Source organism: Dermacentor silvarum, chromosome 4, assembly GCF_013339745.2.
Source record: "Dermacentor silvarum isolate Dsil-2018 chromosome 4, BIME_Dsil_1.4, whole genome shotgun sequence".
NCBI classification, from domain to species: domain Eukaryota; kingdom Metazoa; phylum Arthropoda; class Arachnida; order Ixodida; family Ixodidae; genus Dermacentor; species Dermacentor silvarum.
In genome coordinates this window covers 127465187-127487517 of record NC_051157.2, presented here as the reverse complement: position 1 = coordinate 127487517, position 22331 = coordinate 127465187, and the positions used below count along the sequence as shown (strand labels likewise).

At 48.9% G+C, this 22331-nt stretch overlaps 1 protein-coding gene across 4 annotated transcripts in view; it reads right to left on the bottom strand.

Moving 5' to 3' along the window:
• The window catches only part of LOC119450619 (uncharacterized), a 114411-nt gene extending 101470 nt beyond the window's left edge, over window positions 1-12941 (bottom strand). For 2 of the 4 annotated variants that reach the window (XM_049666057.1, XM_049666059.1), the window contains exon 1: window positions 12749-12939. The gene's annotated coding sequence lies outside the window, so the exon portion shown is untranslated. Of the gene's footprint in view, window positions 1-12748 lie in introns of all 4 variants that reach the window. The other 2 variants (XM_049666061.1, XM_037714121.2) reach the window with 2 other exon arrangements.
• Between the last annotated feature and the right edge of the window lie 9390 nt (window positions 12942-22331).

Below are 22331 nucleotides of genomic sequence, written 5' to 3'. Positions count from 1 at the left end.
AAGTCCAAGGACTCTCCCACGACCTGCGAGACACCATCAGGGCGATAGTACGCGAAGAGCTGCAGAAGTTGCTACCGTCGTCGCAGCCTCAAGTTGCTTCCATCGCCGATATCGTGCGGGAGGAAATCCAGCAATCGCTAGGACTTCCCGAATCGCCGCAACCCGAGCCGGAAGCGCTGACCTACGCCGCCGTCGCCCGTCGTCAAGGCCCCCCTCCGCGCTCGCGCCAGGGCCCCGTAACGCCGCAGTTCCGACGTCCACCACCGCCGCCGCCAGCACGCCCGCCCGTCGCCCAGCGCAGCTACCAGAGGAAGACGGACATTTGGCGCGCCCCCGACCACCGCCCGCTCTGCTATCACTGCGGGGAAGCCGGCCATGTCTACCGCCGATGCCCATACCGCGAGATGGGCCTACGAGGGTTCCCCGTCAACGCGCTGCGTCCCGATCGAGGTGAACGACCGCGCGACATCGCTGACTACCTCGCCGGAGCCCAGTGGCAACCACGACGATCCTCATGCTCGCCGTCACCAGGCCGCTACATCTCGCCGCATCGCCGTCAGTACAACGGTCCCACCCGGGGCCGATCTCCCAGCCCTTACCCGGGAAACTAAAGGCAGCAACCGATGGAGGTGCGGTTGCTGTACGACGCAATGCCGAAGATCCTCCGACGCCGCCGACGACGACGATTCGCGATTCATCAGGACGAGATATCAGAACGCTGCCTAGCAACAGCCTTGACAACACTTCGCCGCCGAAAGAAGACCTTCCGACGCGACGTAGCAGCAGCAGAGCAAGCCGACGCAGCCGTGATCCGACGCCACGAATTAACCGCAACGCCAGACGCCGGTCTACCGATCTAGACGTGCTCATCGATGGTCATAACGTCACCGCTCTCGTCGACACTGGCGCCGACTATTCCGTCTTCAGTGGCGCGTTCGCCACCAAGTTAAAGAAGGTGAAGACGGCCTGGCAAGGACCTGATATCCGGACAGCTGGAGGCCACCTAATAACGCCGGCTGGAATCTGCACAGCCCGAGTCACGGTAAACAACCGCACTTACTCGGCGAGCTTCGTAATCCTGCAGCACTGCTCCAGGGATGTCATCCTAGGCATGGACTTTCTAAACCAATACGGTGCAGTCATCGACTTAAGATCCAAGTCGATAACGCTTTCAACGCACAACGCGCTACCACCGGATACAAGCATCAGTTACCATGCCTTGAATGTACTTGAAGAACAAGTCACCATTCCGCCTCGCTCCAGCGTAATGATTTCCGTCGGTACCGAAGTGCCTGCAGACATGGAGGGCATCATCGAGGGCGATCATCACCTACTGCTCGACCGTGAAATTTGCGTCGCTAGAGGCTTAGCTGAGCTACGTGCAGGGAAAGCAAGGGTGATGCTCACGAACTTCAGCCCTGAATACAAGCACATTAACAAAGGCACCACGGTCGCCTACATCGACGAAATAGTACAAGCCAGCAGTGCTTTCGCCTTCACGGATTCCAGTGCACCTGCAACGACGACTATAATACCTGAGCCAACTTTCGACGTCAATCAGAACCTTCCCAGGCATAAGAAAGAACAACTAAAAGCTCTGCTCCTGCAACACAAGGACTGCTTCTCGTCGTCGTCAAAAGTTCGACAAACCTCTGTCGCCAAGCACCGCATCATCACCGACGAAAATGTCCGCCCATTCCGTCAGAGCCCGTACCGAGTTTCGGCGCGCGAACGTGAAGCCATAAGGCACCAAGTCGACGAAATGCTACGCGACGACATCATCCAGCCGTCCAAGAGTCCGTGGGCGTCCCCCGTGGTGTTAGTGAAGAAGAAGGATGGAACCCTACGTTTCTGCGTCGATTATCGTCGCCTCAACAAGATCACGAAGAACGACGTATACCCCCTCCGACGGATTGACGACGCCTTGGATCGACTCTACAACGCAAAGTATTTTTCGTCGGTGGACCTCAAAACCGGCTACTGGCAAATCGAAGTCGACGAGAGGGACCGGGAGAAGACTGCCTTTATAACACCAGACGGACTGTTTCAGTTCAAGGTCATGCCGTTTGGTCTTTGCTCGGCACCTGCGACTTTCCAACGCGTCATGGATACAGAACTGGCAGGCTTGAAATGGCAGACTTGCCTTGTCTATTTGGACGACGTCGTTGTGTTTGCCTCAAGCTTCGAAGAACACCTGCGGCGCCTTGAAACAGTTCTTCAAGCAATCAAAACCTCCGGACTCACGTTAAAGCCAGAAAAGTGCCGCTTCGCATATGAGGAGCTCTTGTTTTTGGGCCACGTAATCAACAAGTCTGGAGTGCGCCCCGACCCTCAGAAAACTGCGGCCATCTCCAACTTTCCTCCGCCCGCTGACAAGGCAGTGCGTAGATTTCTTGGACTGTGCGCCTATTACAGGCGCTTCGTCAAGAATTTTTCACAGATCGCTGAGCCACTGACGTATCTCACGAAGGCCGACGTCGAGTTCAAGTGGGAGACGCCACAAGTCGAAGCATTTGAAGAACTGAAGCGGCGCCTGCAATCGCCGCCAATACTTGCGCATTTCGACGAAAACGCCGATACCGAAGTCCACACCGACGCAAGCAGCGTAGGACTCGGCGCCGTTCTTGTGCAGAGGACTGACGGACTAGAAAGGGTTGTAAGTTACGCTAGCCGGTCGCTATCGAAGGCGGAATCAAATTATTCCACAACAGAAAAGGAGTGCCTCGCCATCATCTGGGCTACATCAAAGTTTCGCCCCTACCTCTATGGCAGGCCCTTTAAAGTTGTAAGCGACCACCACGCCTTGTGTTGGCTAGCTAACTTGAAGGATCCTTCAGGTCGCCTCGCACGATGGAGCCTGAGACTTCAAGCATTCGACATCACCGTCGTTTACAAATCCGGGCGAAAGCACGCTGACGCCGATTGTTTGTCTCGCGCCCCCGTCCGACCCGTCCCCACAAGACGACCAGGATGACGACACTTTCTTGGGACCCATCAGTGCCGACGAATTCGCCGAAAAACAGCGAGCCGACCCGGAACTAAGGAGCCTTGTAGACTACCTGGAAGGCAAGACCGTCATTGTGCCGAAGGCGTTCAGGCGAGGATTGGCGTCGTTCTTCTTGCAAAACGACATTCTCCTAAAGAAGAACTTCTCGCCTCTCCGAGCCAACTACCTCCTCGTGGTACCCTCAGCATTGCGTCCAGAGGTTCTGCAAGCTCTCCATGACGACCCAACGGCTGGACATCTCGGTTTTTCCCGCACTCTCGCGAGGATACAAGAAAAATACTACTCGCCTCGCCTCTCTGCTGACGTCGCCCATTACGTAAGGACATGCCGAGACTGTCAGCGACGCAAAACACCGCCGACAAGGCCAGCCGGGCTTCTACAGCCGATCGAGCCACCTCGCCGACCGTTCCAGCAGATCGGGATGGACTTACTGGGGCCTTTTCCGACGTCGACGTCCGGGAATAAATGGATCATCGTAGCTACGGACTACCTCACCCGCTACGCCGAAACAAAAGCCTTGCCCAAAGGCAGTGCCGCCGAGGTAGCCCGATTCTTCGTTGAGAACATTCTCCTGCGTCACGGTGCCCCAGAAGTCCTCATCACCGACAGAGGTACGGCCTTCACGGCTGAACTAACTCAAGCCATCCCGCGATACAGCCACACAAGCCATCGCCGGACCACCGCCTACCACCCGCAGACGAATGGCCTCACCGAGCGCCTAAATAAGACCATCGCCGACATGCTGGCAATGTACGTCGACGTCGAACACAAGACGTGGGATGCCATCCTTCCGTACGTGACCTTCGCATACAACACGGCCGTGCAAGAAACGACGCACATGGCGCCGTTCAACCTGGTCTACGGAAGGAACCCGGCAACGACGCTTGACGCCATGCTACCGGACGTCGCTGACGAAGAAAATCTCGACGTTGCCACCTATTTGCAGCGTGCCGAAGAAGGTCGACAGCTCGCCCGCCTGCGCATCAAGAACCAGCAGAGAACCGACAGCCGACACTACATTCTTCGACGACGCTACGTCGAGTACCAGCCCGGAGACCGTGTTTGGGTCTGGACTCTGATACGCCGACGAGGACTTAGCGAGAAACTCTTACGTCGCTATTTCGGACCATATAAGATCATCCGACGTATTGGCGCACTGGACTATGAGTCGTGCCATACGGTATTTCGCAATCACAGCGGCGCCGCGCACGACCTGAAGTCATCCACGTGGTGCGTCTCAAGCCTTTCTACGCCCGCTGACGAACTTAGGTCCTTTGTTGCTTTGTTATTTTTGTCCCTTTCTGTACGCGTGGTTTTGTTTTCGCTTCCTTGTTTGTAGCATCGGGACGATGCTTTTTAAGGGGAGGATATTGACACGTATACATGTTTATCTTTCACCGGTGGCCGCTTTCCACCGGCTAACAAATGTAAAACGTTATCGCTGGGCGCAGCACGCGCCTGTATCGGAAGTTTCTAGAACGTTATCGATGCTTCTTTCCATTGCCTGTTTTCACCGACGCTTATGTTATCTGATTGCATGACTGACGCGAATTGTCTAGAACTTTCTGGAAGACACGCGGGCATCAGGGATTAATCTAGAACATTCGATGACTCAGGTATAAAAGCCGACGCGTTTCGCCGCTGATCAGATTTTCGACGACCGCCGACTGTGTTCGCCGCTTTCGTTGTGCTTTGAGTGTAGCTTGCTTTTGTGGGCACAGGTTCGCCCAATAAAGAATCAGTTTCTTCTTACACTGTTTTACGACTGTTTACTTCAGCGTCACTACTACGTGACAATATTCATCTTCAACCCAATTCTTACACTTTCTCGATTAAGGTCCTCAATCATTTGTTGTAATTCGTCTCCATTGTTGCTGAACAGGACAGTGTCATCTGCAAACCAAAGGTTGCTGAGATATTCGGCGTCGATCCTCACTCCTAATCCTTCCCAGTCTAAGAGCTTGAATACTTCTAAGCATGCAGTGAATAGCATTGGAGAGATTGTGTCTCCTTGCCTGACCCCTTTCTAGCTGTGGAATCCTTGTAGATATTTGCTAAGATATTCACATACGCCGCCTGTACTCCTTGATTATACATATACGGGGGATTAACGGTTAGCCGAATGATCTCCCGGTGCTTCGCCCACTCATCATCATTGACTTCGTGGCTATGCGGTGATCTTTTAAAGACGATAGTCTTTCTTGGGGAACTTAAACGCTGAAAATTTGGTTTGTCTGTCTGTCTGTTTGTCTGTCTGTCACCCGATTCAGCCACCCGGCCAAAGTTGGACCACTTGCTTACCGCCCACACTACTTAAACTGGTACGGCTGTTCATACTTGTGAACGTTATCGATCACAAAGTAAATATTACGCATATCTGAGGCGCAACATCACTAGGTAAGTATTAGGAGGTGTGTTCCTTTAATAGAAAATACATAGATACGTAACTCGAAAGACCCTAGTTTCTTAAGCTGCGCTGAAAATGCCATGCTATGCGCGCCAACGAACCACGTTCCCCGATTGCGCGCCGACGAGCGCCCTCTGCCATGGAGGAAGGAAACCCTCTGCACAAGCTCATGTTTCCCGATGTATTGCCAGATGGCGTCCATGTCTCACGCAGCGCCTCCTCAATTTTATCAATGCCAGCCAGATGCGGCCGATTCAACATAAAGGAAGCGCTGTCTGAGGCAGGGCAAAACATAAATGGCCGCTTGATGAAATAATGCGGTAAAATTAAATCTGTTCAAACAAACCTCCATTGCATTTATCATGCCAGGACGGAAATGGTACGAGAACAGCATCACGGGTGGCCGCGGATCAGACCAGCACTCATGTAGTACGGCCGGCAGAAGACTATCATCTTTCGACGACATTTGCAGCGAAGTACGCAGATACGCGCCAATTTTTTTGTTTATGACAATATGTTGTCGCACGACCCTATTCAAGTCGTAACTAAACCAACTCGAGTGCAGGGCGATTCGAGCTCTGTCATAGGCCTAGTGTTTATTCCACGCAGTTTTATTCATTATTCCACTTTCCTAGAGCGTGGCATCTAGGATCACAACATTGTCAGCGTTGTCCCCGCGCGCTCTCACTCGCGCATACGGCGCGCAGCGATGATTTTATCGCCCTTGAAATCTATACGGAACCTCACGGCGACGCCGATGGCAGAAATCCGGTTGAAGTGTACATATAATGGCCATCGCAATAAAAATAAATAAAATTCGATGATACGTATTTCGAATTAGGTGCGACTTTCACCATTGAAAAAAAAAGGGCGAAGCATCGATTGCGATAGCAAATTAGCAGAAAGCTATTCGGAGTAGGGATAGTAGTTTTATCGGCTGCATAATGTTCGACACATTCACTGACTAACTGATATAACAAGCGTGGTGTCTGCGCGCACAAGCACACATGAATAGATCACACTCGATGACCGCAGACAACCACTGTCAAAACGCTGGCAGCAAGCACAGTCACGGCAGCGAGCGAAGGTTCGTACGGTCTATCGCTTCCACAGAAATTCAGCGGCCGAATGCACAGCGCATACAAAGGTCAGAGCCGTGTGGAGATCGCTTGCAAGATACTGCGCACGTGACAACAACGGCAGCCTGTACCGGCGCAAACATAATGAAGAACCAAGCGCAAAGCGCAAAGTACATCAACGCATTTGTTAGAGTAGAAGCCGCCCCCCCCCCCCCCCCTCCCGCGCTGCCTTCCCGCTTTGCTCCTTTCGCGTGGGAGATTGCGTCACCAGTTCCCCTTGCGCCCGGTTGCAAGATACGCATTTGGTGCCGCAGAAAAGCGTCGCCCCCTCCCTCCCTCCCTCCCTCCCTCCCTCCCATACCACCACGGCGTTTCGCGCCACGGAAGTCGCTTTTGCTTTCCGCCGTGGGTTCGCTCTCCGTGATACCGCGCGTCCCACGCGCGCTTTCACTCGCACATACGGCGCGCGGCGACGATTCTATCGGCCTTGGACTTTATGCGGAACCTCACGCCCACGGCGACGGTGACAACGACGGCAGAAATCTGCTTGAAGTGTTCATATAATTGCCATCGCAATAAAAGACGGTTCAATAAAAGGTGACTGCCTTCGAATTCGCCATTTAAACTTTTTCCCCGAAGGCACTAATAAAAAAGTTTATTATTTTTATTTTTTTATTTTTATTATTATAATATTTTTATTATTCTTCTGAAGCTCACGTTATTAGCGGCAAAGTATGTCAACCTCACCTAGGAACTCCTTCGCAATAACGCCACGTTCGCTGCGCTAATCGCTTTTTTACAGAAAGTCGCAGTTTCGCCCGAAAGGCGAAGCATCGATTGCTATAGCAAATTAACAGACAGCTACACTTAGTAAGGATATTAGTTTTATTAGCCGTATAAACTTGCACACATTCGCTTACTAACTAAATTAACAAGCACGGTGTCACGCGCGCACAAGCAAACACATCTCTCAATGATTGCGGAAACTCGCTGTCAAAACGCTGCAGACAGGTAGTGCGGCAGCAGCAGCGAGCGAATTGACCTTCCTGCTGTCTCGATTTAACGCGAACTGAAAGCACAGCGCATACGAAGGCTACCGGCACTTGGCGTATAGACGAGGCCACCTAAAGTGTTCCCGCGCGGCACCAGCACCTAATACTCCCCTAGCGGACAGATGGGAGTGTCGAAGGTCGTCGCTGGGCACACATGCCGCGTACGGCGAGCGGCGACAATGTTATCGTGTTAGGACTTGATATGGAACATCACGGTGACGGCGACGGCAGAAATGCGCTTGGATTGTCCGTATAATTTCTATCACAATGAAACGAATCTGTATTGTCTAGAAACAAAACACCCTTTATATATATATACAGACATACATATAGGCTCGACAGCTGTACAGGCTATACCCAGTATTACTCACACAAACGCATGAAGAGCACTACAGCTTTTATTTTAACGCGATAGCGTTAGGGGAACTGTGTCGCAGAAAATCCGGCGTCGGCGGCAGCATTCGGCGTCCGTGGAATCCGTATCCCGAACCACCCTGACCACACAGGCTCTCCACGTGGCGCAAGGGGTTAGTGAACAAACATTGGATTTTTCTAAGTAAACTACATCAGAAAAAATTGTAAAGTACGACTTAACTACAACCTACAGATATGATAGCGTTGAATTGCAATTTGAATGTACGAGAAAAAAGCCTGATAAGCAGCCAGGGATCTTTCAATGCTATCGCGTTCCACTCTTAAAGGCGAAGCTTAAGCGTCCTCAGATCCTGATGGCGTTAGGCTGTACTTTGGTTCTAGGCAACATTGAGGGCAATGTTGAAAACCGAGCCTTTCTAAATTTTTGTACAAGAGACTCCCGTTAAGACGTACACGCAAAAGCGAAATTTTCGAATAGGAGAATAAAGCGTGGAATATTTGCTTTATTTCCCAGGCCTAATGCAAAACATTTGGCATATACGAACTGCTAATTCAGTTAGGCCGATATCTCAGCTGATTTGTATGAGCCGACTTTTTTTAGCAACACGAGAAAGAAATAAAGAAATAGTGTTCATTTGTGCATAAGTGACTACGCCAATGCCGACACTGACGCGATAAACTGCATGAATGACTTCGAGGAAGCAAGTGAGGAAGTCCTCAAAGAACCTTCACACGCTCACAATTAGGAGAGGACACTAGCCCAGTGCCACAAAAACAAGCCATGTTCATACTGATGCAGTTAATTATGCCTAGAATGTTTCGATGAATTAGTTTCCAGCTTAAAGTGTAGGTATTAAAACGTCTTTAACCAATCCAGATGAAGTAAAATTATCAGTAGATTGAATGAATGCACATAGGTTAACCAGAAGTAACTCTCCGGAGTTGGCTAGTCTGCTCTGGAGGAAGGGGAGAGGATAATTATTAATTGGGCGGTTTTACGTGCCAGAATCACGATCTGATCGATTGTGAGACACGCCGAAGCGGCACTCCGGAATAATTTGGACCACCTGATGTTCATTAACGTGCACCTAAACCTAAGTACAAGGGTGCTTTCGCCATTTAAGGGGAGACGATAGAAAAGTTGAACGAAGATGGCTGCACACACGAGGAAGGCACCTGATAAGGACTACAGTATTTGCTCATTCCCAATGCTTTGAATAAAATCTGGTAGTTTGACCTGAAGATCCAAGCGTTGAAAGCCATATTAATGCTGATCGTTTCTCGTGAAATTATCGGACCTGATGATAAAATAATCATCCCTGCGACATGCTGGCTCACGCCAACCCGGTACATTCTAGCCTTCCTCTTCCAGCAGTTCCTCCCTACCGGATTACTTCGAACTGATTGGAGAGTGGGCGATATCGTTTGAGTCAACGAAAGCGGTGACCGATCCTCTGCTAAACTACAGACCAATATTGATTAATATCAAATGCTATAAAATTATAATTTCATCGTCACAGTTTGTTTCATACCAACAAACAATGCTTCCTAGGATTATGAAGTTACAGGTGGGCAGTGTGCAAATACACGGGCAAAGAAGCAGACGTGAACATGAGCAGCACAGACTTCCAGCTATATTGTTGAAAGCCACAAAACAGCTATGATATAAATATACATCAATCCGAAACTTGTCATTCGAGAGTCGATAAAGCCTGAAAGAAAACAATGCTATAGGATACACAATATCTAGATGCCTGCCACGAGTACTTTTTGTCACGTTCGAAGTATAAAGGCGCAACAGGCAACTCAAGCCCAGAGCTAACACAACAGATATAATAAGCACCGGGGCAGAGCGATAAAGGTAAAGAGTACTGAAACCAACACGCAGGTTACAAAAACGAATAACGACTCGAAGAACATGCTACGCGCCGAGCCCGATGCGTGCGAATGAACACGTAAAAATCACCAGCAACAACAGTAGGCAACCCCCAAAAAAGCAGTACATAAAAAAGTGCAATAAAAAAGGCGCGATAAAAAACAACACTGCCACAAGAACTATCAGGCATTGAAATTTTTTATCATATATATATATATATATATATATATATATATATATATGCGGTTTTCTCTTTTAAAGCAATTGGCACATACGCCTCAATAAGAAAAATACGGGCGAAAAATTGCGTAACTTGCACCGGAAACGCATTTCTAAAGAGACAGCAGAGTTGATGGACACCTGGCTTTTGCGCTAGGCTATGAACTACCAAGTCATCCCCAGCATTTCCCCGAATTTATTTATTATTTGCCTATCAATTGCCTATCAATCACTGACTAAGCTTAAGTATTGCCAACCATGCTTAGCTAAACTTCGCCAGGTTTAGCTTCGCTAGTTTTCCTTAGCTAAAGCTAAAGAAAAATTCAAGCGTCAGTACAGTACACAACAAGCATTTCAATAAGGTGCTCGGATAAGCGGAAGGGGATATTCCCTTTTTATAAACCACGAAGCATGATTATACGAAACCTTAAAAAAAATCTAGTTCCTTTGGTTACAAGCACACGCATGGCATGCTTACGCATTTGTCAGAGCTTGGCCATCGCGGTCGGAGCTCCTGGCTATGAAATATGTTCCGATCACTTCTCTTCGTAGCTTATCAGCTGATTTGGACAGAAATGCCGTGTTCTCAAATTTAGGCGTGCACCCACCATTCCCTACAGTGAACATCAAGTTATCCTCAAGATTTATTCCGTACTGCTAACCTATGTGCTCTCGTACTCTCGTTGAAACGACGACTCTGTAATGCACTGTATATACCCTTCCACAAGACCGGGTAATTGATAAACTAGCCCCACATTTTGCGAATTGTTGAACGCACCGTTTTGCACAGGCACGGTGTTGTTTGTGCATCATTGTGCATACATTTACCAATTTACAAGAAGCAACAAGTACTGCTTCTATCCCGTACCGATTGGTAATTTCTTCACATTATGATAATTGGTCCAAGAATGGCACTACATGACGTGGTCTTTCTTCAGTAGTCGATTCCTTGTGCCTGCCCAATGCCCTCAAATACTGTAGAGGACGTTCACAAGCACGTGAAGTTCATTGTGGAGAGTATTAAGCTTTCCTCAAGCGCTCGACGTGACGTCTAAAACTTCCCTCAAGTTTATGAAAAGCAATGTTTTGAAGCGTCGTTTCATATTGAACAAACTAGCCAAAGCCAATGTTTTATTCCATAAAGGTCGCTGTTGTGAAACTCTTCCCTCATGACTAAAACCATTCCCTTGATTCTAAAGCGCCTCTTCATGCTCCATTCCTTGAATTAAAAGAATAAAAAAAAACTGTTGATGAGCCCTATTCCCGTCTATTAGATCAGCTTTCAGGTCTTTATCACCATCCAAGTGTCACAAAGTGAATTAAAAGTGTTCTAACAAATCAGCTACACTTCGTTTTGAGAACTCAGATTTTTGGGGGGTTTTGTTCTATATCTATAGGTACTGTCTCATTTTACGTGACAACTTTCATTACTGATGATTGAACGTTTTCCCACTCTGCCTCCCCCATTAAGTAATACCCCGCAAGGGGCCCTCAGTGGGGTTTAACTAAAGTATGATAATTGATATCAGCCCAGCGGCACTTTGCTATTACTGTTCGCAATCCTTAATTACTTTTAATTAATCGTAATAATGTTTAGTTACTTGTTCACTTTAGCATGCTTTAATAAAGGTGTCCGTCGTATGATGTCTGTGTATTGAGCATGTTAATTACCCTAATTACTCTTTGGGACTCGAATTACGCTGAATTATTTTTAGCTGCTTGGTGCTAAATTCACTTTTACGTGCTTTATTGAGCGGCAGAGGTGCACGCCGGTTTCTGATTTTTGCTACTGCAAGTGTTGTCCGCGATGGTCACATTCCGCGACTAATGAAAAGCTTTAAAAGGCGCCGATGCCCTTTAACGCGCCCGCACGAGCGCTTATGCTTCATCGCGTGCACACGCTCGCACACAGCGTTTCAGAGACCGCATCTGCACAGCCCCCAGTGACAACGCGAAAAGGCACCCAACGCTATTCTTTTGGAGCAAGGCAACACCTATTTAGATGCACTGGGGAGCGAGGCGAGCTTGCTAGGGAGACAGCGCATGCGCAGACTGGCGGTGAGAGCGCTCCGCCGGCGAAAGGCCACCGCTCCGGCGTTCCGAGTTATTTTATGGGCACCTGTACATACATAAGCTGAGTCGAAACACTTAAGGCACGTAAACATTGCGTCATTAAATTTCCGGATTGAGAGGGCTCTATTTCGACTCAAACAGGTTGAATTCTGTTAGTAGCTACAGGCCCTGAAGTCGGCATTGCGCCACACGGCGCAGTCATTATACAAACAATTTGCCACGGCATTCTTTACGGGGGCGTTGCATTGTAACAGACGCGTAAACTCAATTTCGGGCGTCTTGTGCAGCCGCCATAGGCAATGTTCTCAGATAAAAAGCACAAATGTCCGCTTGCTGCATGTCGATAGGTTGTCGCTGGGAACGTTTCTGTCCGTTACCTTATCCGTACGTGCAGTTCATTATACTTATCCCTGACATAGCCATTCGTACAGAATTTGAATAAATGGATCTTGGTAAGGATTTAAACATAACTGTCGGCGAAAACCGTCACTCTCTTTCTTGAAAGTTAAACAAGACCGTCGCTGTCGCTGCGCCTGTCACCTCTCAAACCAAGCAACATACCAGAACATATATAGCATACTTGCAGCGATGTAACCGGCCGCAGCTAAAGTATACCGACTATATTGTCTTCTGCTACGAAATACGAGGCATTTGGCTTACCTATTGAGGGGGATGAGAGCGGGATTCTTGAAACGCCGTGTCGAGAATCCGCGCCGCAGCCTGCGTAGCTAGGCGATGCGGCCGGACGAGGAAGCACCTGGCCACAGTCGCAGCGCTATTGAAGATTAAAATAAGCGTACACCCCCCATCTGTCTAAGAGAATGCCAGATAGTCTTGGATTGTATTGGCTTTCGAAGTTCCAGCGGCTCCAGTGGCTGCTAAGTAAAACGTTTCCGTGACGTTTCTGTTCGTGCCTCTCTTGTTGTGAAAATGACAAGCTTAATTCGTATGGCTGCTGTAAACCTGTTACAGTGTACGAAATACGAATGATAACTTTCTGTACTAAAATGCGGACACATGCTTGAGGAGCTTGATGGGGTTTCCGGTGATACACTAGTAACTCGCGGGATCACCAGAGGCCCTATTCTCGACACGTGTGGCAAAACACAATTTATTGTGTTCTTATCACGATGATCAAACGTGACGTGAGTTCCATGCTTTTTCTAATAAAACGTTTTTCTGGTACTTTGCAGCTCTATTGCGTTATTAGCAGTTAAAATTATTCACCGACAATTACGATATCCTATAATGAGAAATTTGAGCACTGCTCTATACGTGTTTTCATTTCGCGATATATTGGCTGGCGCGGACAGTCGGTCTCTTGCGACACGTTGCGAACGGAGCGAAGTGTGGCGCGTCTGCCTCACTAATCTGGAGATCGCGAGAGCCAGCGCGTGGGGCCAGCGCGTGGGTGACGCCTGGGCGCGATTCACAGAAGCCGCCGCCGGCAGACCTCCCACTCGACCCACGCTACTTTGGCGCCATCTCGTAGCCATCGTCACCGCACTAGACTTCTCGCGCTTTCGCCATACCCTGCTCTGTTTTCCGCTTCTTGGTCCCGCTGCACCCTCCTCTTCACTTTCCTCCTCGGGCGTCTTCGCTCTCGCCGCTTTTTACAGCGGAGGTGGTATGCGCTAGGTTCTGGCGGTTTGTGTGCGTAGGCAAAAAAGATGGCGGCCACCCCAGAGCTGACGACCGGCCGATTCCGGTGATAAAAACAGCGATAAAACCGTATCGCCGGGTGTACCCTAGTTGCGTTTATTCGCGAGAAATGTCAAAATGTATTGGGATAAAAAAATATCCTAACAAAAAGAAGTAAAACGGGAATAAACACTGTTTAGTATGAATTGCGGTTTGACGTCACGGACTCGATAGGCAAACCAAGGTCAATTCCCATGGTCAAGAAGGCGTAGCTGAAATGCGGTTTCAAGCCAGTGACCAGCGACATGAATTATGGTCGTGCGATTGAAGCGCGACAACATCTCGCGGGGCAAAACACAAGTTGTTGAAAATTATGCATTCAATACGTCTCCAACGGAAGCATTTCAAAAAGTACAGACAAGTCTATTAGAATGGAAAAATGTGAAGTCACAGGCTGTTTGCTTCCATCCACGAATAATTATGAATACGAAACTGTGCGGGCTTTCTGAAGTTTGCTCATGGTGATGCGTGCTGAGGTATGCCGAGATTGTATTACTGTATTTAACACTGTAATGTAGTGAAAACTCTGTTATGCTTAGCCATAAAAAGTAGTGGCTATACATACAGTGTTAACCTTAAAGGGCTGATTAGTAACCTTAAAGGGCTGATTAGATTATTTTTAGCTGCCTTTTCACTAAATATTATATTTAGCTATGTTCGCAGTACCAGAGAAAAACTACACATGACACGTACTGTGTTTGTGAAGATTCAAGTGTGGCTTTTGTGATTCATTTCAATGTAATGTTTATTTTATCTGAACACCGAAGTAACAGATGTGTGTTGGCACTAATCAAAGATGGATATGCTACTTCGGTCAAAATCTGAGTGAACGCATTGCTATAAATTGATGCAAAACTCTCAAGGCTCACCATTGTAATGTGTGCTGTTATACGCGTACAATGCAGTATATTAATATAGATGGGTGTATTCACGTTCGATTGTGACGCGATGTTGTGGCAAATGTTCTCCCTTACTACGCTTCATTTGCACTGTTGTGTGCATAGTATATATGCGATCTCATGGCGACGTGATGTGAGCTGGCGCAGTAGACTACTTGGCGCAACAAGCATCGAACGACAAATGTTGACTTTCTTCCGCCGATCAGTTGGCCCGCGAAATGTAGATGGCGTTGCCGTGCCTCCACAAGCCGCCATTGCAGGACGTATGGGCTACTATGGCATCTTCGCTACCATGCGTCATGCCATACCTTGGGCAAACCACGTGACCTCATCTCAGTTCCCTTTCTAACTGTGCAATGGGTAGGCCGCGTGTGGTGAGGACTGCGGAAGAACAGCGCACCTGCGAACAACACCGTGGTGAACAGAAGCAGGAATGTGCACGTCGACGGCGGGCGGCACATAATACGAACGAAGATCGTGCCTCAAACGCCAAGCGGGTGCACCTTTTGTCGTATCACTCCTACCGATTGCACTCCAATCGCAACTGTGGGTGTTTCAACATAGACGTGTCCTGGCCAGACGGAAAGTGGTTCGTGGCGTTTCTCTTGAAAGGGTTTCAAATTGAATGTTACACAAACATCAGTGTGCTCAAGACGCGTCATCGGTCGTGTATAGATCCCACATGCAGCTCCACTAGTCTTCCACCTTCACAGAGTAGAATGGCTCTCAAATGTTTTCATCCCCCGCTGCGCGCCACGTTCGCTCTCATCTTTCGCCGTTCTCGTTCGCTCGGTTACGAGTGACGCCGACGCACGCCGCAGGAACGGGCGCCTAAGAGCTGCGCTCTAAAATAAAGTGAACGGCAGCGTGCAAAATCCCGTTCCACGCATCTACAATTTCCTGAATATGTGGTGGTGGTCTAAGATAGCCGCCATGTCAGCTTGTTGATTGGCTGAAGAAATATCACGTGAGGAGTGTCGCAGCAAGGTGTGTTTCGTAAACGTCAATGTGACGTTTCGTTACGTCAATTGCGCTGGGCCGCCATTGCAAAGATTTTCCGGCATACTTTGGGGGAGCGATGAGCCGCGCGAAATATGCTAATGGGCTACCATATGCAATGGCGGCCGAGAGGCATGTGTACCGCCGCATCTTCCCTGTCGTTTGGGACTATGAAATTCATTTTTTTTTTTCGTAATGCTTGCTCATGGCGTTTGCATCGCTCTCGTGTGGTGTTGGCATTTGTGATTTGGGCGATCATTTTAAAGCGAAGCTTTCTTTACCTCTTCTCTCGTCTTTTCCACTGCTGCTGTCGCTATCTTGCACGCCGCATCAGGCGGTGCCCGAGAACGTGTATAATGTAAGTACATGATAGGGGCGCAGGAGAGGTATCTGTGAGCCCTTCGCAGCGAGAACTTCGTTGGTATTGCCACAATGCCCCCTGGAGCTGTGTGGTAGTTGTCACAATGTCAACCTCCAACTCCCGGGCCAGACACAATGCCCTATGGACGGCTGTAATTACGCGTTAGCACCCCGCAATAGCATTGCAGAAGCTGCTGCGCTTACTTTTGTACTCGCGTGCCACAGCCCAGAGGTTAGATAGTATGGCAGAAAGAGGAGACAAAAAACGAAACGGGTTAATAATAGCCGCTCTTCGTTCGTGGCAGCTTGCATAAATGGGACGATCCTGGGAGAAGGGAAAGACGCCGTCAGAAAGCATGTTTCCGTTTGGGGTCTCCTCAATAAAAGAAACGCTACTACTAGACATATGACATCAGTTGCGGACAAACTGTAAACACTTTAATTCAAGGTATGATACGGCACGTTTCTTATACTTCTGAAAAGTAAACACTGTGCAAGTTTGTACATGTGCACAACTGACGCAAGGCGTGAAGACGCAAAGCCGCACTAACGCACCGCAGCGTCAAGACGACAACACGCAAGCGGCTGTCCGGCATATCAACACTTGAGCCACGATGCTATACGCCCATGTGCGGGAATGACAGTGCTAACTTTCTCTCAGGCTACGAACAATGGCGCACAACAACGCCTCGAGCAAACGCGTCTCGCTATGTGTTCTGTCTACTACGTCGACAAACACAAGTGGTCCACGCAAGGTAACATTTAACATCCCATTAAGGCGGTCGTAGACCATTAAGATCACCGCCAAATATCGTCACGGAATGCACACAGCCCAGAAAGATTCATTTACATCGATTCCCACAGTGCCTGGTGTCTGCATAATTTTGTAACGTATTTGAAATTATAGCGGTTGAATGTTACAAATTTTCTGCGACTTTTATCTCTTTTTACTGCTGGATTCGTATTGTATTCGATATTAGGGACTTTTGCCATCCTCAGTGGTTATGACTACGGCGGCTTTTTAAATTGAAAAAAAAATGTACGTGCGCAAAGCGGTGCCTTAAAGTTATGTTATCACGCAGTGCGAGTAAGCAGCGAAGTGAATGAGATGGCAGATATGGCACTTATGTCGTGCAAGCGGCCACTTGGGCTGGGCTAACACCGCCTAAGTAGCACAAGGCCTGTTCACTCCGATCCATGGCGTCGCGCTAGGTCTGAGTGCCATAGAATCTAATGGGGATGCTCCCGAGTAAACAGTGGTGATTTTGACGTCACCGCTTTCGTCACGCCAGCCTTGGCTATGGAAATTTCGGGCCAGGTAGCGTGACGTCATTGATCGGAGTGAACAGGCCTTGTGCTATCTAGGTGATGTTGGCTGGGCGATATACCACCGCTTCATCAGCCAAACGAGACGGGCTGAGTCACTTTGCGTTTCACAAGCTAATGATAACGCAGCCTGCAACCTGTGCTCTTCACCACTGGTTGGTCGCTTATGCTGCCTCAAGGTAGAAAGCAGGCACGTCAGTGCCGCTATACGATGACTCGTTCAGTTTCTCGATGACCTGCATCCTGGCTAATGAAGCAGACGACCCGAAGCAAGAGGCGCTTTCGGCGGAATTATCGAAAAGCTAGGTGCCTCATTTTCATTGAAGAGGCAAGTTGTCGCGCGACTAGCCGCTCGAGGCACTTTGTGTGTATTCGCAGGGCTTCTTTGACGCTCGGAAAAACACTTTTATGTAGCACGTATTGAGCAACAGAAAGCTGTATCAGGAGTTTTTCATGTCGCTCTAGAATTTTCTCACTGAGAATTTTCATCGAATTAGAATATTTGAGAAGTTGAATAAATAATTAAGACTTGTGTATTTAGGCGGATTACAAAAAAATACACTGTATCGCCAAGCGACGGCAAACAACATTACCTTGGTGCTGTCCAGCTACGTAGCATTTTCATATTTTGACATCGTGGTGCATGATACTTGGGACACCCTGTATAAGAAATCTATACAGGGTTTCCCGCGTAACTTTAGCCAAACATTGCATACATGGGACGATCGCGGGAGAAGGAAAAGATGCCATCTTAATTAGTCCTAATTACCTAATCAACTTATCAAATATAATCAGAAGAAAAGTGTCAATGAGTAAATTGCAGAGCAGCATGAAAAATTCCGGATACAGCTTTATGTTCCTCAATATGTGCTATACTCTGTTTCAGTAGTTCCGTGCAGTACTGTGGAAGCTACAGGCTTCTTCGTCCAATCAGTGGGGCAAGCACATCTTAAAGGTGCCCTTCCGCGCCTTGCCGTCTGTTAGCGGCAAGCGCTGCTGCGCATGCGGCGGTAGCTTCTACGAAGACCACAACTGCGCAGCGAGATCATCGGCTGTCATAGGAGCGGTGGAAAATTTTACATCGAAGCTGTTTATAGCTAGGGTACCGTGGATTTTTCAACTCCGTAATCGAAAACGCAGGTCCCGAATTTGATGTAAATTCGCTTCATTTTAAGCAAAACTTTATACGTCTCATCCCTTCGATATGTACTTTGAGTAAATTAGTTATCAATACGCACCATTTTAAAGATCAGCAGACTCTCTGGTAGATAATAATGGTTTTTCAAAGATTTACCGCTGCGCGGCCCGCCTCGGCCATGTCTACGTTCACACCGCCCCCTCTTTGTCGTCGTTCCAAGCTCGTGCGTGCCTAGTTCCCTTCCGTTCTGCCGTGGCGACGGCACCGTCGTGCATTGTGGGCAAGACAAGCTGCCGTTCTCCATTTTGTATTTCACTTCTCTCGTCGTAACGGGGAGGCCACGTGTAGTGCGCACTCCCTATGAGCAGCGCGCCTACGAAGAGCGACGACGAGAACAGATGCGAGAATGTAAACGGCGGCGGTGGGCGACAAACACCGACGAAGGCGGTCCCGAGAGGCCAGCCGCAAGCGGCTCGCCATGCAAGACGACGCAAGTCGTGTGCTAAGCAGCTTCGCTTGTAATCCACCTTCACAGAGTGGAATGGCTAATGGTATTTCCGTATAGTTATTGCCTTTAGTTTTCTGACAAGGCGTTCTGGCATTCTGTTGGCGAGAGTGCTCTGCTTGACTACAATGTAGTGCAGTGCAGCGTTGTCAACGTGCAGATGCAAGGTATACCCACTGGCATTCTTGCCGTGTGGACGGCAGAAAAAAAAAACCCTTATGCAGATTCTTACGCTTCACTTCAGCGACTTTAATATGATCGCATTACGGTGCCTTGCAATTCAATTATTATCCATCGGTGTCCACTCAATGTATTTTTTTTTCATATGCGCTCTGACACCACAAAAGGCGTCTGTCTTCAAGATATTTCGAGCTACAGAGGATAAGGAGAGTTGCAGAGACGGCTACAGCGGTGGGTTCAGGAGCATACGGCCAGAGTGTCGCACTTAATGTCGCACTGAATGGTGGCGCCATCTCGTGATTCATCTTGCAACACCCACTTGTACACGATGCGCTCGCTGACATTCCTATGTGCAGCCGTTTTCTTTTTCTTTTTAATTAGAATTCGCGCTCGTTTACCGCACCCTTTCCGAACTGTTACAAGCATGTTCAACGCCAACTTATTCGTTCATTTGGTGTGAAAGAGCAGGTTGGAACGGTGCCACACAAGCAATCTGTGGACGCGAATTTTCGCAACGGACAAATAACTACCCTCGAAGGAGCCCTCCGCGGCGTTGTGAATGTGCCGACTACACGTATGAATTTACCCACTGCCAAATAAGAGTGTTTCTGTACTTTTTAAATGCGAATTAATGTCTTTACCACGGCAGCGCTGCATTATTATTTTTTTTTTTTGCCTGCGCGTTTTCACTCGTACAAGTGGAGAACTCTACTTTCAGCGTCAGACAGCCTCAATAAATACTTTATTAAATAACGGAGCAAAACTCCCCAATAAAAAAACCATCCTGCGACCTGCAGAGAAGCTCCCAAGTAAACACCTGCCGACTAGATCATTTGTCAAGGCCATTTAATCGTCCGACGGTTTCCGAAATGTGGCACTACGTCGCGCTGCGCAAGAATTTGCGATCGCGGGTCTCTTAGCTTTGGCTCTGCTGCAAGGATGAATGAATGAACTTTTATTTCCCTTTTTAAGAAAGGGGAGGGGCCGGGGGGAGAGAGGGAGGCCTGTGTGTTCCAGTGTTAGCACCTTCTGCTGCCAGACGTCCGCCTACCAGTTGTGGTAGGCATCCGCTACCTCCTCAGCCCACCTCAGGACTCGGTCCTGCAGGGTGGGATCAGAGCAGCGCAGGGCAGTCTCCCACAGCTCCTCGCTACTAATTAATGGTTTGAGGTTGCGGGGGGGGGGGGGATATTTGATGGGGCATTTCCACATTATATGGGAGAGATCTGCTGTCAGGACAGGGCAGAAGCGACACTTGGGTGTCGGGTATGTGTCGGGAAAGAATAAGTGCAAAGTGCGTGGGGTAAGAAAAGTGCGAGCTTGTAGTTGGCGCCACAATATTTCTCTCTGGCGCGGGCTCGGCACAGAGAGAGGTGGATACGTTAGGCGTTGGTGTTTGTAATGTGTGCAAATTTCATGGAATGTGATGAGTGCGTCTTTATTGGTCTGTTGTTGGGAGTCATTGGCTTCTGGGATAAGGTCCACATTTCCGTCCACTCGGTCCGTGAATCCTCGAGCAGCGGCATGAGCCATTTCGTTGCCTGGTAGTCCTTGATGTGCTGGAGTCCAGATGAGAGCGATGTAGTTTTTCGGCGGGTGAGCGACTAGTAGAGAGTGCGCGAGGTTTGTAATGTAGCCGGTACTGAAGTTCCGGATAGCAGTCTTCGAGTCACTGATGATGACATCACAATCAGGTAGCCCCGATGCGAGTGCAATGGTGGCCTCTTCTGCGTCGCCCGCTGAGGTGGTCCTGACTGATGCTGAACGAACAGTGTTGCCCTGCTTGTCTACGACCGCTAAAGCATAGCGATGTTTAGTTTTATAGGCTGCGGCGTCCACGTAGTAAACTCCTTCCGCCTGTCCATAGCTGCGTTGTAGCGCCTTGGCTCGAAGTTTCCGGCGATCGACGTGAAATTCGGGGTGCATGTTTCTGGGTAGGGGTTGGACGTGGTATTGGCCGTGTATGTCCGGAGGAAGTTGATGTCGCTTGTTCTCGTTGAGTGGTGGAGCGTAGTGAAGTTGTCTCAGGATCTCACGCCCAGCTTCAGTGGTGGAGAGTCTGTGATATTGCGATGATAGATGTGCTTCGGTTAATTCTTCAAAGGTATTAATTGTGGCTGTGGCCATCACCCTCTGTGTGGATGCTCTAACCGGAACACCAAGAGCGACTTTGTGTATCTTGCGAATCAAGCAGTGTACAGTGTCCGCTTCCTTCCTAGAGAGTGAGAGATATGGTAGTGCGAAGGTGATTTTGCTTAGGACAAAAGCTTGGATGAGCTGAATCAGTTCCCTCTCTCGAAGCCCTCCGTGTTTATTGGAGATCCTTCCTATGAGGCGTAGCGTGTTATCGACTGTTGTTTGTAGTGCTTGCAAGGTACGCTGATTTGCTCGGTTGCCTTGAAGGTGAAGTCCTAGCACCCTTATCCTGTCTACCTGGGGTATGGAGTGCCCTTCAACTGGGAGTTCGATATTCGGGGGCGATGTCCTGAAGCGTCTCGTGGGGGGCAGAAGGAGAAGCTCTGATTTGGTGGGGGAGCACCTAAGGTTCAAGTCGGGACCTACTTGTTCGATCTGGTCAATGGCTGCTTGGAGGGTGTCTTGGATGTGCCTGTCCGAACCTCCGGTCATCCACAGCGTAATATCGTCCGCGTACAGTGAGAATCGGAGGTCGGGAATCTTCTTTAGATTGAAAGCTAAAGGTCGCATAGCCAAATTGAAGAGGAGGGGGAGAGTACTGCCCCTTGGGGCGTACCAGTGCTTCCTAAACGTATCTGACCTGATTGTTCGCTGCCTAATTGGAGCGTTGCAGTGCGCTTCGTGAGGAAGCTGCATATATAGCGGTAGATTCACTCTCCACAGTTTATACTGTTAAGTTCGCGTAGAATGGCTAAGTGGGACACATTATTGAAGGCTCCCTTGAGGTCGAGGCCGAGCAACGCTTTTGTGTCACGTGCGTCGCTCGGTTCAATGATATCTTGTTTGAGCCTTAGCATGACATCCTGGCAAGAAAGAGACTTGCGAAATCCAGTCATTTCCGAGGGGAACAAGCGATGATCTTCGATGTATTTGGAAAGGCGTAGGTGGATTACGTGCTCCAAGATCTTCCCTATGCACGAGGTGAGAGAGATGGGACGG